The 14,926-nt window shown below is 47.5% G+C and overlaps 1 long non-coding RNA gene across 1 annotated transcript in view; it reads right to left on the bottom strand.

The window, feature by feature from the left end:
• LOC106148139 overlaps positions 1-1,164 on the bottom strand; it is an 8,356-nt gene extending 7,192 nt beyond the window's left edge. The window contains exon 1 of the long non-coding RNA XR_001233307.1: positions 1,126-1,164. This is a non-coding gene — a long non-coding RNA (uncharacterized LOC106148139). The remainder of the gene's footprint in view (positions 1-1,125) is intronic.
• Between the last annotated feature and the right edge of the window lie 13,762 nt (positions 1,165-14,926).

Raw genomic sequence — 14,926 nt, 5'->3', positions numbered from 1 at the left:
TTTGCTGCTGAGCTAAATCCCCAGCCCCCTTTCTTTGCTATTTATGTCAGGTTCCTTTGGGCAGAGGGATTTGGCAGGCTCCAGACAGACCTCACAGGTCCCTGAGAGCCTCAGTCCCCTGAGGGGTTCCCAGTACTCACCAGCATCGAGCAAACCCTCCTTCTAGCCATCTGATCATTGTCCTGAGTGGGGACAGGAAAGTTGAGCCATGGACTGCTCTACCCGTATGTTGGCTGCTCAAGCCACTGTGTCTGGGTGAACCCAAGGGCACTGCTACCCATGGGCCAGGTTGCAAGTGCAGGAGAGAATGCACTGCCGTGGCACTGCATTGTGGGCTGAGGTTCGCTGCCACCATGCCTTCCCTTGAGTTACCATAGGGGCGCATGTGCCCAGCTCCAATCCTTCTTATGCCTACCCCCACGGTCCCCACAAGGGAAGGAGGGTGACAGTTATGGCAGGGGCTGGGGGAGGCCCAAGGCACAGAGGCCAGCTACAGGGGAACCCCAGCTTGTCCCTGGGAAGAGGAGAATGCAGGTGTGGGGTGGTACATGCCTCACTGTCCCACTAGACTTCATTTGTAAAACATACACTCAAAGATAAAGTTATTAAGAATTTCAAGATGGCAACTTCAGAGCATTAAACCCAAATGTGGGGCTTCTCAGAGCACAGGGCCTGGGGAGGCCACACTTGTCCTGTGCCTGTGAAGCTGCCCCTGGCTATACAGTGCAGAAATTTTCCAAATATGCTCAGGGCACTGGGCTTTACAGAGGCCCTTCACATGCTCTGTGAGGTCTAAATTATTTCCATGGCAGCATTCAGACATCATTCACCCTCTTCTTTCTCATTTACTCAGCTGAATGTTGCTGACTCATGCTACTGCAGTAGGTGGAATGCAGAAGCAGAGGATCCTGCTGTCCTCCCTCCCTTCCTCCCTCCCCTCTCCCGTCTTCCCTTTCTGTTTTTCTAATTGCTCTGGCCAGGAGTTCTAGCACAGTGTTTAAAAGAATGATGACAGTAGGCATCTCCCTGAGTCACGTTCCTAACTGTCTTGGTTACTTTTCTCTCGTTGCTGGGACAAAATACCTGACGCCCAAAATTAAGGAAGGAAAAGTTTATTTCACTTACAGTTTGTGGAGGTTTCAGTCCATACTTGGCAGATTACAAGGCAGGGTGTCACATGGCAGAGAGCTACAGCTCATGGTGGCAGAACACAGCTGAATCAACAACACACACAAGGGAGGAATGGCCTCAAGCAGCCTCTTCCTCTTCCTTACGTATGCAAACTATCCACCCCAGGGCGGGTGCAGCTCTCACACCCTTAATCAATCAACTCTAAAAGCCTGCTCCATGACCACATGAGGCTTTGGGGGGACACCCAGACACAAACCATAACACTAACCTTACAGCTGTTTGGAGACTCTGTCAGGGAGCACAGTACTCATCCTTGACTGGAAAAAGGTCCTCACCTATCCAGGAAGATCCTCCTTGCCCTCAGAGGGTGCAGCTGCAGGACGGATGCACAGCGAACAGAGGGAGAAAGGGGACCTCTCCTCTACCCCCGGCCACCCAGACCCGTAAAATCAACCCTAGTGAGAATGGGACCATGGATGTTGCCACCAGATTACTCTCACATCTTCTGTTCCTGATTTTAAGTGAAAAGTTTTTAGTCTTTCATTCCTGAGTATGATGTTAGCTCTGGGTTTTTCATAAATTCCTAATCTGTTGAGCATTTTTAGCATGAAAAATCTCAATCGTTAAAACAAAGGGGCCCTGAAATCAAGAATTTTGAGGGGTCCAAAGACCACTTTGAGACTACAGAAGATTAGCTCAGAGAAAGGGCTTTGAAGTTGGTTGTCTACCTGGTTTTGAATTGCAACTGGGCCACTTACTTGCTGCATGACCTTGGCCAAGTTACTTAACCTTTACCCGGCCCAGTTTCCTTATTTGGAAGCCAGGGATGGTAATAGTAACATGGTCTACCTCGGAAGGTCATGTACAAATTGGAATTATACACATCCGAAGTATAGAGTAAATGTTCAAAAGTGTTAGCAATTACTCAAAGAAGTGAGCCAATTTAAATACTAACTGGTAGTTTCTGTATTACTATTTTCCTAAGGTCCACTCTATATGGGTTTACTAATTGGACTTTCCTTTTGATTATTTAACACACAATCCCTCGTTTTTTCTAATTTACATTTCTGCAATTGCTTTTGTTCAAATTTGTGTCATGGTTATAATCATTCCCTTTTCAATCTATTTTAATTGCCCAGCAGTACTTTTATTGTTAGCTGTCCTACACACTATTTTGATGTCATCAGATATAAGATAGATAAGTACAGTTAGTTCAATTTACATCACATTACCAAATCTGTTGTGCAAGTAAAAATCATATTAAGGCTCTGAGGACGTGGGAGAGCTGGAATTATCTGTCCCACATGCTCTGAATCTTTTGAATAAGCCACACAGACTGAGCACAGTTGCTACAGTTCTGCTGCAGTGATATAAATACGACCTTCTACGAAGAAGCATGTCATGGCCAGAAATGAAACCCAAGGCAGCAGGCTCGATTTCAGGGTCTGCATCACTAGAATGTGCTGTCTCTCGGGTTACAGGGAAGTAAATATAGATGATGATGGGAATACATTTCACTTAACTTTGCCAATCTCTGCTTCTTTCCCAGCCAACAGAAGCTAGATCAACCAAGCTAAGTAGCTCTGCTTATCCCTTTCCTGCAAGCTTCACAAATGCCCTTTCTTTTCAAGGCTATTTTGTCTACCCTTGCTCTGGAGTTCATCCTCTTGCTGTCTTGCAAAACTGCAAGATATTTTCTTTCTGGTGATTTTATTTTATTATCTTATTTTTTGAGACAGGGTCTCACTATATAGTTCTGGCTAGCCTTAAACTCACTGTGTAACCCAGGCTGGCCTTGAACTCACAGTGATCCTCTTGCCTCAGCCTCCTGAATACTGGGATTACAGGCACATGCTACCACGCTTGGCCTCTGGTGGCTTTAATGTCTCCATTTCTACAGGCTCCTCTTCCTGATACTGACAAGTATATAACTTCTTCCTTCTTGGAATAAAAAGTCGTCAACCCTGCTCAGCCTCTGCGAGTGCATCTTTCTTCCCGTCAGTCTCTTCATCCCCTGTGCATCTGTTCACATCCATCAAGTACCACAGTTTGGCTCTGCCCACCACTCCCACCATGGTGTCCCTGACTGGCTGTCCCCAAACTGTCAAGCCTGGGGGGTTTTTTCCCATCATGCAATTTGGCCACCTTGGGCACCATGGTTGACCATTTGCTCCTTGAAACTCTCCATGCCTGGGTTTTTGATATTTTTGTGATTTTCCACACATCTTTTTAGCTCCCTACATCACAAGCTCCTCTTGTGCCGCCACTCTGGGGCACTGGCCTTGCCCATAGCTCACCCTTGGCTCACTACTTCCCATCCTCAGGCCACTTCCTGTGTGGTCTCAAGTATTCCCACAAGCCAGTGCTGGAGATCCCCCAATCTACCTCTCCAGCCCTGGCCGTTCTTGTGGTAAGACTTGTTTTGGATCTGCAAATACCTACTAGGAGCCTCCTACTGCTGTCCCACAGACATGGCAAACTAAACTGGCCACACTTCCTCCCCGTGAAACTCCTTCAATTCCTTTTACGGTAAATTGCTGCTTCCTTAAAACCCTCCTGGTGAAATCCTGGCAGTGAAGTGGGAAGAATAGCGGGCTGTCTAATTTTAGCCTGAGGCCTCAAGAGCCAACTGTATCAGAACAGTAAAGAATTGTGTGGCGCACATCAAGCAATCGTGCTTAGAAATAAGGGGAGTCACGGGATTATATTCCTGTCCCGGGAAATGGCACCACTGACCACAGAGCCATACGTTGTGGTAGAAAGTCACTGAGCCTGGTGCTGTTCTGGGCAGCTCAGCACTTAGCAAAGTAAGCTCGGGCTGGACTCACACCTTGCCAAGCCTCCGCTCCGTCATCTGCCAAACTGATACAATAATGTTGTTGTTTAGTTACTTGGATAACAGAAAAGAGAGACTCTTCAGACTCGCGAGAATCAGAAATCTTTCTAGAGCCTGATTTTATATGGGTAACACACACATAAGGAAGAAGGACCTGAGCCTGGCTCCAGAGAAAAGCCGTGACCAGTCCAAGGACAGCCTGAGACAGGGCCCTGCTCATGAGTAGTATTAAACTGAGTGTGTGATCAGTTCTGGCCAATGAGATGGAAGTACATGGGAGGCAGACTTTGGGGGAAGTTAAAGATAAAAACTCAGAGAGGAAAGAGCCTTGCATTAGCAAGTATAAGTGAAAATCCATCTGCTGAGGATAGGCTTAGGAAGACATTGGGAGGCTGAGTCCTTAGGGGCAGCCTTGAGTTCCTGCAGCTAAAAAAGAACCCTTGCTGGTGTGATGTGCATGCTTGTAATCTCAGCCCTCCAGAGGCTGAGGCAGGAGGATTGCTGAGAGCCTAAGGCCAGCCTGGGTTACATAATGAGTTCAAGGTCAGCCTAAACTACACAGCAAGACCCTGTCTCAAAAAGAAGAAAATAACCCTTATTTTTCTCCAGGATTTTTGACATGCCATCTTCAAATGTTTAACTAGCTTAAACCAATGTGAATTACACTTTCTGTTACTTATAATTCTGCATGTTCATAATCAGAACAAAACCTTGTAGTGCTGTTTGAGGCTCAAGACAAACACTGAATGTAATGTTAAGCATGTAATAAATATTTATCCTACAACCACTTACCAGTAACTTTTTTCTCCTTTCTTTTTTTTGACACAGGATCTCACTGTGTAATTCAGGCTTGTCTTTAACTCAGGCTAGCCTAGAACTTGCAGCAATTCTCCTGCCTCAGCCTTCAAATGCTGGGATTAGAGGCATGCACCACCATGCCCGTTTGGTTTTTCTCCTTTCTTTGCAGGTTTATAAAACTTTGATTTTATTTGGGCAACAACAAGCAAGAGGAAAGAGGAGATTGTCTCCAGGTCTCAGAGGAAAAGCATCAGAGGTTTCCAAATATCTTGGCGTATCTTGGTCCCCTTTGTTTCCTTCCCTTCCTTCTCCCAGGCTGCTGTTACCCAGAACGTCTGTGGCCTATGCTCCTCACATTCAATTAATCACCAGACTCTGTGGATTCTACTTCCTAGTGAGCCTTTCTTTTGTACTCTCATAGTAGCTGCCCCAGCTCCGCAGCCCTTCATTTTTGCTTCGATGACTGTGTCTTCTCATCTCTTTGCTGTCTGCTTCGTTCCTGCTCACCTCATTCTCCGAACCCCTCCTAAAGTGACCAAACTGAGCGCATTCCTCCCCCGCTTGACATTTTCCCTAGCCCCCTTCCCAGGTGGGCGGCTAGCTGGCAGTTCCTAGATTTTCCCTTTGGTGCCATTCCACATATTTGAAGGTCCCCTCTACCTTGGCCTTTCGGGGGTCCTCCTTATTTGCCTACTTCCTTGGAGGTTCAAGACATGCTGTCTCTAAGATACGCCACCTGGCATTTGAGAAAACAGCAGAAGCAGAAAAGCTATTCCGATCTTTCCCTCACCTGCTCCCTAGACCTGGAGGAGAGAAATACCCTTATCTTCGATGGCCCAGTGATGTCAAAAGGAATCTCAACAAACCAGTCTTGTGCCTGCCAGTTGATTACATTAGACATACTCTCTTTGTTCGATCCTGTTTTCCCATGTCTATCTATGCTTTCATCAAATGTAGCATGAAAACGGACAGATTTCCATGCTTCTTTGAGTTTTCATTTCTGAAGGCTTCCGTGTCACGGAAAACCCAGGTTAAACAAAGGTGCATGCTTTCCTGCTTGTTAATCTGTCATTTGTTTTGGACCGCTCAGCAGAAAGCTTAGCACTGGGCAATGAAAGTTGTTTCCTCCCGTACTCTTCCCTGCACACACTGAACCTTATTCATTCTTGTACTCTTGTACTTTTAAAGCAGGACTGCGATTGTGATCATTTGTCCACATGTCTGCCTTTCCTACAGATGTGAGTGGGTTGGTAACTTAGTCACCATTTCCTCTTTTATAACCACAGTGCCTAGTGCAGGAGGCAGCACGTTATATTCACTCAATAAAGAAATGTCTACTGGATGAAGGAATTTTAAATTGGACTGTTTGGGTAGAGATTCAGTTGGTTCTCCAGTACCGCGAGGCTGGCTTAAAATGTATAGCTCCTTTCATCCTCACCCTGGATTGCCTTTCTGCAGCGAGTGTCACCTTTATACATCTGCTCTCTCCTTTTCTGCTTCTCCTTTCCACCTCTGCCTTTGGGCCATTTTTGCCTACTTTAGAGTCAACTAGGAGGAAGGAAGCATTGAGCCGTGAGCAAGGAATAGCGAGTGTGCTCATCCATGTTCCTGTGCATCACATTCTCAGTGTCTGAGTATTCAAGGCCCCAGGGTTAAAGTTCACACAAAGTAGCAGAAGTCATCAACCCTCCAAAGTATATACTAATGAATTGGTTGGTGATGCGATCAGTCCTTGCTGGAATTGTCCCAGAGTCCGATCCTGCCCACTTCTCCTCTCAGAAGCACTTACCATGACTTCATCTTTGTCACTTTGCTTTTCTTTTCTTCATCGGTTTTACAATTAAATTCTTACTTTGTAAACAAGCCTCTTTCCAACATCACTTTAACCACTTCATGACATTCTGCAGTTCAGTAATCCAGGAAAAGGTGAACGACTATGAGAAAAGAAGCCATCAACTCAATGGGCAGGGATGGACTCCGGAATTAGAGTGACTGGAGCCGGAAAACATTAATAAATGCAGATTCTCATGTCATTTAAATTCTGCTGGGCTAAGAAAATCCTTCCAGCATCAAACTACGATGATGACTCTTCATTCCTTGCTGGAGTTTTCAGCTTTTGGTATGCGATGTTGCCTTGGTAATTGGACCTCTTTTTATTTTTGCTAGAGAATATATTGGAATAATTTTGTCATTGAGGGAGCACGGCTAGTAAATATCCTGAGTTCTGGCATGTCTGAAAATGCCCTATTCCTAGCTTCACAAACAACTAGTAGCTTTGCAGGGTTTAAACTTCTAGGTCCAAGATCTGTTCCTTGCTAACTATGAACATGTTATTGCTTTTCGGGATCCAATGTTGGTAATGTTTGATGGCAGTTCTGTTTCCTGTTCCTTTACAGGAAATTCCAAATACTTCAGAATTTCCTACTTACACTTGGAGTTATGAAATGAAATTGTGCCAGGATATATCTAGATTTTAATTCAATTCAATAAATCTTTACTGATCCCTGCTCAGTGTCAGGCTCTTTAAAGTGCTGGGCTTCATTAATGAACAAATCAGACAAAAATCCACCCCCTGTTGGAGCTGGAAGCATAGCAGGGGAGGCAGATTGTAACAAGAAGATCAGGGTAAGAGGAACTGAAAATCCTGGTGAGAGAAATTTAGTCTTTTTTCTTTAACTTTGTGCAGTGGACCCTTTCAGTCTTAAAGATTCATGTATTTTCTTAAATATTGTTTTGTTACTTCTTGGATTATTTTCTTTGTTTTTCCTAATTAGACAGGAGCTCTAGGTCTTGCATTCCTGCTCCTTTATATTTTCTCCCTCTTAGTTTTTCTTCCTCTACATTCTGAGCATTTTTCATCCTAGATCAACCGCTTGGCCTTCAGCTGGGTCAAATTTACTATTCAGCCCATTTACTGAAGGATTTGTATAGCAACCCTGCCTTTAACTTCCAGAAATTTTTCTGTTTTTTGTTCTTTTGTTCATAGCCACCTCTTCCTGGTTCTCATCTGCAAAATCTTGAATTTTCTGAGGATAGCAATTACAATTCTTATGAAGTACTTCTTTCATTCTACATTATGTTTCCTTCAAGATTCGTTTTTCTATTGGTTCAGTTTAGACCTTCTCTTTCATGCTGCCAGTTTTCCTGATGCATTTGGCAATGCTTGGCTTCCTGCTTCTGTTTACGAGTAAGGGACTATGGTAATGAAGATGAATAGCTTTCACGAGTCCCTCTGCAGATGTGATGGTTGCTGTTAGGCACCGGCCTGGCTGACAGAGTCATGGAGGGCTTTATGTACATAGGTGGGGTCTATCAAAAGATTGAAACCAGATACGAAGTGAGCAGGTGGGTTAGAGACTCCCCACCCCAGTAGTTCAGGGGTCATTATTATAAGGGCAGAGCTCCTTTGTGTTGCGCACTGGGGTCTGCTCCATTTCTGGGCTCTATGTCCTCCTTCCAACACTCACCCACTTTCTTCAGAGACAGATTCCTGATGAATCCAGAATGCAAAGCCTTTGCCTCCAGCTCCTGCATGTTTAAGGCAAAGGGTTTTCTGCTGTCAGTGTTGCTTGAGAGCAGCCATGCGAAAGCCCCTTTTACTCTTTATGCTATTTACTCTGACCTTGGAGCTTCCCCTTGGCTCCCTTGGGAAGAATTTTGGCACCTTGGATTTAGGTTTTCTCTGTTTGTATCACTTTCTATTCTTCAGTTTTCTGCTGTTACAAAACTACCCCCAAAATACAGTGGCTTAAAGCACCCAGCGTATCGTTTCTCATGACTCTTCAGATGAGGAAGTTTTTTTCTGCATCAGGTGATATTAGTCCTGGGATGGTTGGAAGGTTCCAGTGCTCTCCATGTTGACCACTCGCTGGGACCTTCCCTGTGGCCTTCAGCCAGGGCCTTGGCTCTTCTCCAGGCGGGCTCTCCACGTAGCTGCAGGAGCTTCCTCACGGTGGGGTAGCTGGGCCCCAGGAAGGACAGTCATCGGTCCCCTCTGAGCAGAGCTGGCAGACATTTTGGAGCTTGCACAAGAGACAGAACCTATCATGTGCCCCATGGGGAAGGAGTAGGAGGTCCTGTCTCAGCAGGAAAGAGCTCTGTGATGGGTGATGTCCGCGCTGGGCTTGGACTACAGTGACAGAGTGGGTGCCAGGAAGGTATCTTCCATCTCCATCCCCAGATACTATAAAATCTACCACTGACCCAAGACAAAATTTTCAGAGTTCTCATCTCCTTTTTGCTGACCACTTGAGAGTCCCCAGTGGCACCTGGCAGACAGCCAGTCCCCTGCACTAAGGATGCCCCACGGCAACAACTGCTGAGAGCCGGATTCTATATTTACTGGAGGAATGTTGCAAGGGAAGGCTCAGTGACACAGTGTTCCCTTTAAGAGGAGCCAGAGGAGAGTTTTTCTGAGCAACTGCTCTGTTTTTTATCTTAAGGACACAATGAATGTTAGAACCCATTCTGTTTTCCTTCTTGCTTTGGTTGCTAGGAAACCCAGGACAAAACTGGAGACCTTCTTTGACAACTGTGCAGGACCTTTGAAAACATTTTATATGTCAACTTTACCTTCCTTCACTCTATTTTCTCATTATTCTTTGCTTCCTTCTATCTCCCTCTTTCTTTTCTCTTCTCCTCCTTTCCTCCCTCTCTCCTTTGCCCCTGCCTTCAACATTAACTGAGCATCATACTAGCCTGGTACTATGTTAGTAACTGGACACACAGCACTGCTACCTGCCCCATAAACTCCATGTTAATAATTGCAGCCCACTTGCGCTTACTGAGAAGAGTCAGGGACATGCTGTGCCAACAGATTCTTTCAGCAGTTTTTTGAGGGGTGGGAGTTGGCTCTATCCTGCTCCCGCCCCCAGAAAGGATCCTGCTGACCCGGCCCTGGTCTCTCTCAGCTCATCTGTTCTGCTACTTACAGATCAGTCTGCTTCTTGCACACCACTCTCTTATCCTCTTCCTACTCCTTGTATTCACTCAGATATTTATGGAGCATCCTACTGTGTGCAGGGCTCTGAGCTGGGTACTGGGGAGACCGCAAGCGAGTCAGGCAAGATCTCTGCCTTCCTGAGGCTGGAGCACAAGGGAGACAGATGGTGAGTGTGTGGCCTTGCATAAGAACACCAACACAGCTTTTATTGGAAGGACAAGAAGTGGGAAAGCAAAGTACATGAAGAGGGGAAGAGGGAGGAGGTTCTGGGTCTGGGGGCTATGGGATGAGGGATGGGCTTTCACTTCACTTTGCAGAAGAATTCATCTGTGTTACTTTGGTCCCCACCCAGCAATGCTGTGTCCAATGACCGACCTCCTCAGAGTTCTGCTTTCACTTCCGCTGTGCAGCAGGAACAGGCCGGATGAGGAGGCCTTCGATATGATGGCTTGGTAGTCAGTTATGGAACTGATGCTACAAAAACTGGCGAGGGCAGTGAATAGCTCTCTGTGCTTCTGCTTTTGCTTTATGGAAACTTGGAGTCAAAGCTGATGCTTGCTTACAACTACAGTATCCCCTTCATGGCTTGTAAGACTGACACTGGATAAAACCTCATTGTCTGAACGCCTTTTTAAAAAGTCACCCATGACCCTCCCTCAAATTTAACAATTGAGCAGGATACCAGACCTCCTGAGCAATGAGGCAAATGGCATATCTTGGGTTTGTTGTCCACTGTTTTCTTTTTTTTAACCACTACACACCCAGGGCCCCCACCCATCATGGCTAAGGTGCCATTTGCAGCGCTTTGCTGTTGGACAGCTATGGTCTCCTGAGTCTAGTGACCTAAAGCCAGGAGTCATGGATTTGAGTTTGGCCTTTCTCTTCTTAGTCCTCTGACCCTGAGCCAATCAGTGAACTTCTTTGGGCTCCAGGTTCTTCATCCATTAATGGCTCTATATTCCTCAGAGAACTGTTGTGAGGTTTAGAGGAGAAAATGCTGACGGAATTACTTCTTAAAGTAGTGCTGCAGAAACCACAGTGTTCCTTCCTCCTCCTCCTCCTCCTCCTGCTCTTCTCTCCAAACCATGAAATGTTCCTAAGAAACATTCTTCCCAACGGCATGTATTCTGCCCACTCCTATTTTCAGTATTGAGAAATCATGGAAAACAAAAGCCGCAGAACTCCAGTACGTGTATCCTAATACCTCCCAGCTTCGCCAGGCCCCCGGCTGCTGGTGGCCCCAAGGGAGCAGCTCCCAGCGCCAGCACGTTGGCTGCCGCCACCTCTGAGTTCAGATGTCCACAGGCTGAGCTGCTGGTGACTGCGCTCTCCAGCCCCTGCTTTTGATTTAAAACCCTGCCTGTGTGCTGACGACCCCAAGACTTGTACTTGCAGCCTGTGCACCTCTTGGGGCCACAGACCACCCCCCCAAATGCCTGGGGGACAGCTTCCCTGGGGAGCCCCATGGGTCCTGAAAATCCAGTACATCCAACACCAAGCTCATCTTGAGCGAGCTCCTCTCCATTTTCTCCGGTTCTTCCCCAGATCTTTGTTCACAGCTGTCTCCTCCTCTCCCCTCTCGCTGGTACTGAGTTCAGGTCTTCTCATCTCTTGCCAGGACAATTGTAGTTGCCGCCTAATTGGTTTTCATGCCTCCTGCCTCTCTTCCTTCTAAGCCATTGTCCACAGCTGCTGCTTTAAAGACAGAGCTTTAAAGTTGCCCCTCTGACCTGTCAGCAGTTTCTTCCACTTAGAAATCTTGAATGGCTTCTAGCACTTAGGTTATCTGGGAAGGAGCCCCTGATCAAATCTTGTTTTCAGTGCCTGCAACATTCCATCCTTGCATGACACGTCAGTATTTCAGCCAGAGCAAACGACTTGCAGTTCATGAAGTGACTTCCTCTTGTGCACGTTTCTGCCTTCTTTCTCCATTGGCCGGAAAGCCCCACTTCCTGCCCCTCTGCTTGCACGCCTTCTGCTGATTCTTCAAGGCTGATCTAAAACCTTGCCAACTCTTTGAAGCTTTTCTTGGCTCTTTGAAGCTTTTCTTTCCTGCAGCAATTTGTCCATATTTTTTAACTGCATTGTACAGTGATTATTTACATGTCCTTCTTTCGCACTGAACTGCGGTTTTCTGGGCAGTTGGGAATTCATCTTTGTGTGAGACTGGAGGAGGATGTCTGTTAAGCAAGTAAGTGGATCAGTGATGTAACGATCACATGCACTCTTAGAGCGGCAGCAGGGCTGCAGCCTGCTCTGTAGGACAGGAGGAGGAAGCCTGGAGCGTGGTGTCTCATGCAGAAGCTGCCGCTGCAGTGGGCTGCCGAGCACCTGAAACGCGGCTGTCTGAACTGAGACGGGTTGTGCCAAATACACACAGGAGTTTGAAGAAAGAACGTAAAGCACCTCCCAATATATTTCCTACTGATGACTTGTTGAAAAGATGCTCTTTGATATATTGCACAAAATCAAATGTTTCTAAGTTAATTCACCTGTTCTCACTTTTGAATGTGGCTACTGGAAAATTTAAATATGCACATGGCTCATGTTTATGGCTCACATCATATTTCTAGTGAACAGTCACGATCTAGAGCGTTCACTCACTGAACAAACATCTCTTGAGCACCTATCATGTGCTAGGTGCTAATCTAGATGATGGGAACGCGACAGTGATCGAGACAGGGAAGTTCCTGACTCACAGAGCTTGTATTACACTGCAGGAGAGACACGGGCCAGGGAACAAAGTGCACAAGATCATCTAGATAGTAAAGGTTCCATGAAAAGCACAGCAGGCTGTGGATAGAGGTGGGGAGAAGGCACAGAAGCGCAGTGGTCAGCTCTTCCAGGGCTGGGGGGCCAGAGGCAGGAGCTGGGACCCAGTCTAGTGAGAGGCAGCGCTGGTGGGAACCAGGGCACTGTGTAGATAGAGAGAAGCAAACAGACTAGAGTAATACTTGGGAAGTAACCTTAGCTAAAGCATCCTGACCAAAGGAATTCTGAAGATGTCTGAACGGACATGGACCCCCTGGGTTTCTGGCTCTGGTGAGTGGGTGATGGGATAACGCATGAATGGGTCTCAGCAGATCAGGGGCTCAGCTTTGAGGGTTTTGGGTACGAGGTGCCAACAGGATGCCCATGCAGTGACGTCAGTGAGAGGAATCAGAATTTGGGCTCCATCACTGTGGAGTGGTCATTATAAGTGTGACAGCAGCTGTGACGGCCACTTTAGCCTAGATGAAAAAGGAAAGATGATAACAAGTTTTATAAGATGTATGGGCAAAATCTATCTTAGCATGAAGACTGCTGTTTCAAATCTGCTTAAGAGAAAACCATTTATTATATTTATATATGTCTCATTTTAATTTCTCAAGATTATATTTTTCTTGGTTGTAAATGTATGTTTGGAAGGTTTTGGAAATTAAAAATCTAAAGGCAAAAACCACTTGTGATCCTACCACTCAGAACTAATTACTACCTAAAACTGATGAACTTTTTTTTTTTGTCTTTTTGAGACAGGGTCTCACTATGCAGTTCAGGCTGGCCTTGAACTCACTCTGTAGCCCAGGCTGGTGTCCAACTTGCAACAGTCTTCCTGCCTCAGCCTCCCAAGTGCTGGGATTACAGGTGTGCGCCACCAACGCCCGGCCCGATGTACTTTTGTGCATTTCTAGAATTTGTAAAAATCGAAATCACACTTATGGGTACAGTTTTGTAACTTTTCCCATTAAACATTTTACAAGAATATCTTCCTTTGTTATGAAATAATTTTAATCAATATAATGTTGAATGAGACACAAGTGTGGATGAGAAAGGAAAGAGAAAAGATGTAATTGAAGTGGACGCTCAGGTCTGGCAAGCACCTTGCTAAACTGGAAGTTACCGGAGTGCACAGCTAGGTTGAGCAGAAGCCTCTAGGGCAGCCAGAGGAGTGGAGGGTGCCAGACAGATGGCACCATTGTCGCAAGGCTGCTTCCGGGTGATGGAGGGGTGGCTGCCTGGAGAGGAGGAGAGGCGTGGGAAGGAAGAAGGCCTGTGAGGAGCGAGGAGCTCTAGGAGCAGCTGGGGAAGAGGGTGCTGTCCTGCTTACAGGAGAGGTTACTTCTTGGAGAAACTGGATGCGGTGCAGTTTGGGCTAAGGGTTTTCCATTATGTGCTTGAAGTTGGAGATGCCTTCAAAAAGACCCAGGGTACGGGATCAGGAGAGCTGGCTTTTGAAAAAGCTGAGCGGCCCTACCGCAGGTCACACCGCCTCTCTGCGGCTCATTTTCCTTTTGTCTAAAATGAGCCCCTTAAGTTCCGCCTCAGACTCAGGGACCCTGAGAAGTGCCAGCGCACCCCTCTCTTGCCTGAACTGTTCTGAGACTCATTTCCTTCCCATTTCCCGGCTGGGGACCAAGCCAGGATCGGTCCCTGGGGACTTTCTGACCCCAACCCCCGGGGCCAGCCCAGCCGGTGAAGACTCCACCGGGACGCTGCACTCCCGAAGCCCTGGGCACCTGTCTGACCGTACCGAGCACAGCCTTGTCTCCACGTTTTGTCTCTGCAGGGCCCAGCGAGGCCGGCTGGGGTAACTGCGTCCAGGACCACTTCTTAGAATGGAAACTGATACTTTTAAAGTCAGGGCATTTCTCTGAGGGTGAGTTTCAACCTAAAAGTACAGGATTGTAAGTGACTGAGGGACTGAGCAGCTGGGGGTGAGCACGTCGTACATCTCAACTCAGGGGACCCCACAGTCCCACCTAGGATCCAGTTATTCCCAGTGCGCAGGTCAAAGGGAAAAGTCCCTGAGAGGTTAACATGACCCAGGGCAGCGGCTGGTGAGGGGGCAGCCGGGATTTTGGCAGGGACTCAGCCGAGACCCAAGGTTCCAGGAGCGCTGGTTCTCTGGGTTCTGGGCCGTAGGCTCTGCGTGGACCCTCTCCGGCCCCCGCCCCGGGCCTAGCTCCACCCTACACCGCCCGCAGCCCAGCCGGGCGCCTCCCAGCCCGAGCGCACCTGCCTGGGGCCGGAGCGTCTCCGCCCCGAGTTCAAGGGGGCGGGCGGAGCCGGGGAGCTTGGGGGTGTGTGGGGCGGGGCGCGGGCCAGAGGGTAGGGAACTCGGGGTGCGGGTTGGGGTGAAGCGTGGGCCAGGGGAAAGGGGGACTTAGGGTGCAGGGACGAGCCGGGGGACTCAGGGTGTGGGGCTGGATGCGGGACCGGGTGCGGGGCGGGGCCGGGGG

Source organism: Chinchilla lanigera, unplaced genomic scaffold (assembly GCF_000276665.1).
Source record: "Chinchilla lanigera isolate Chin_1 unplaced genomic scaffold, ChiLan1.0 scaffold00015, whole genome shotgun sequence".
Lineage (NCBI taxonomy): Eukaryota > Metazoa > Chordata > Mammalia > Rodentia > Chinchillidae > Chinchilla > Chinchilla lanigera.
This window is presented reverse-complemented; position numbering and strand designations above follow the sequence as displayed.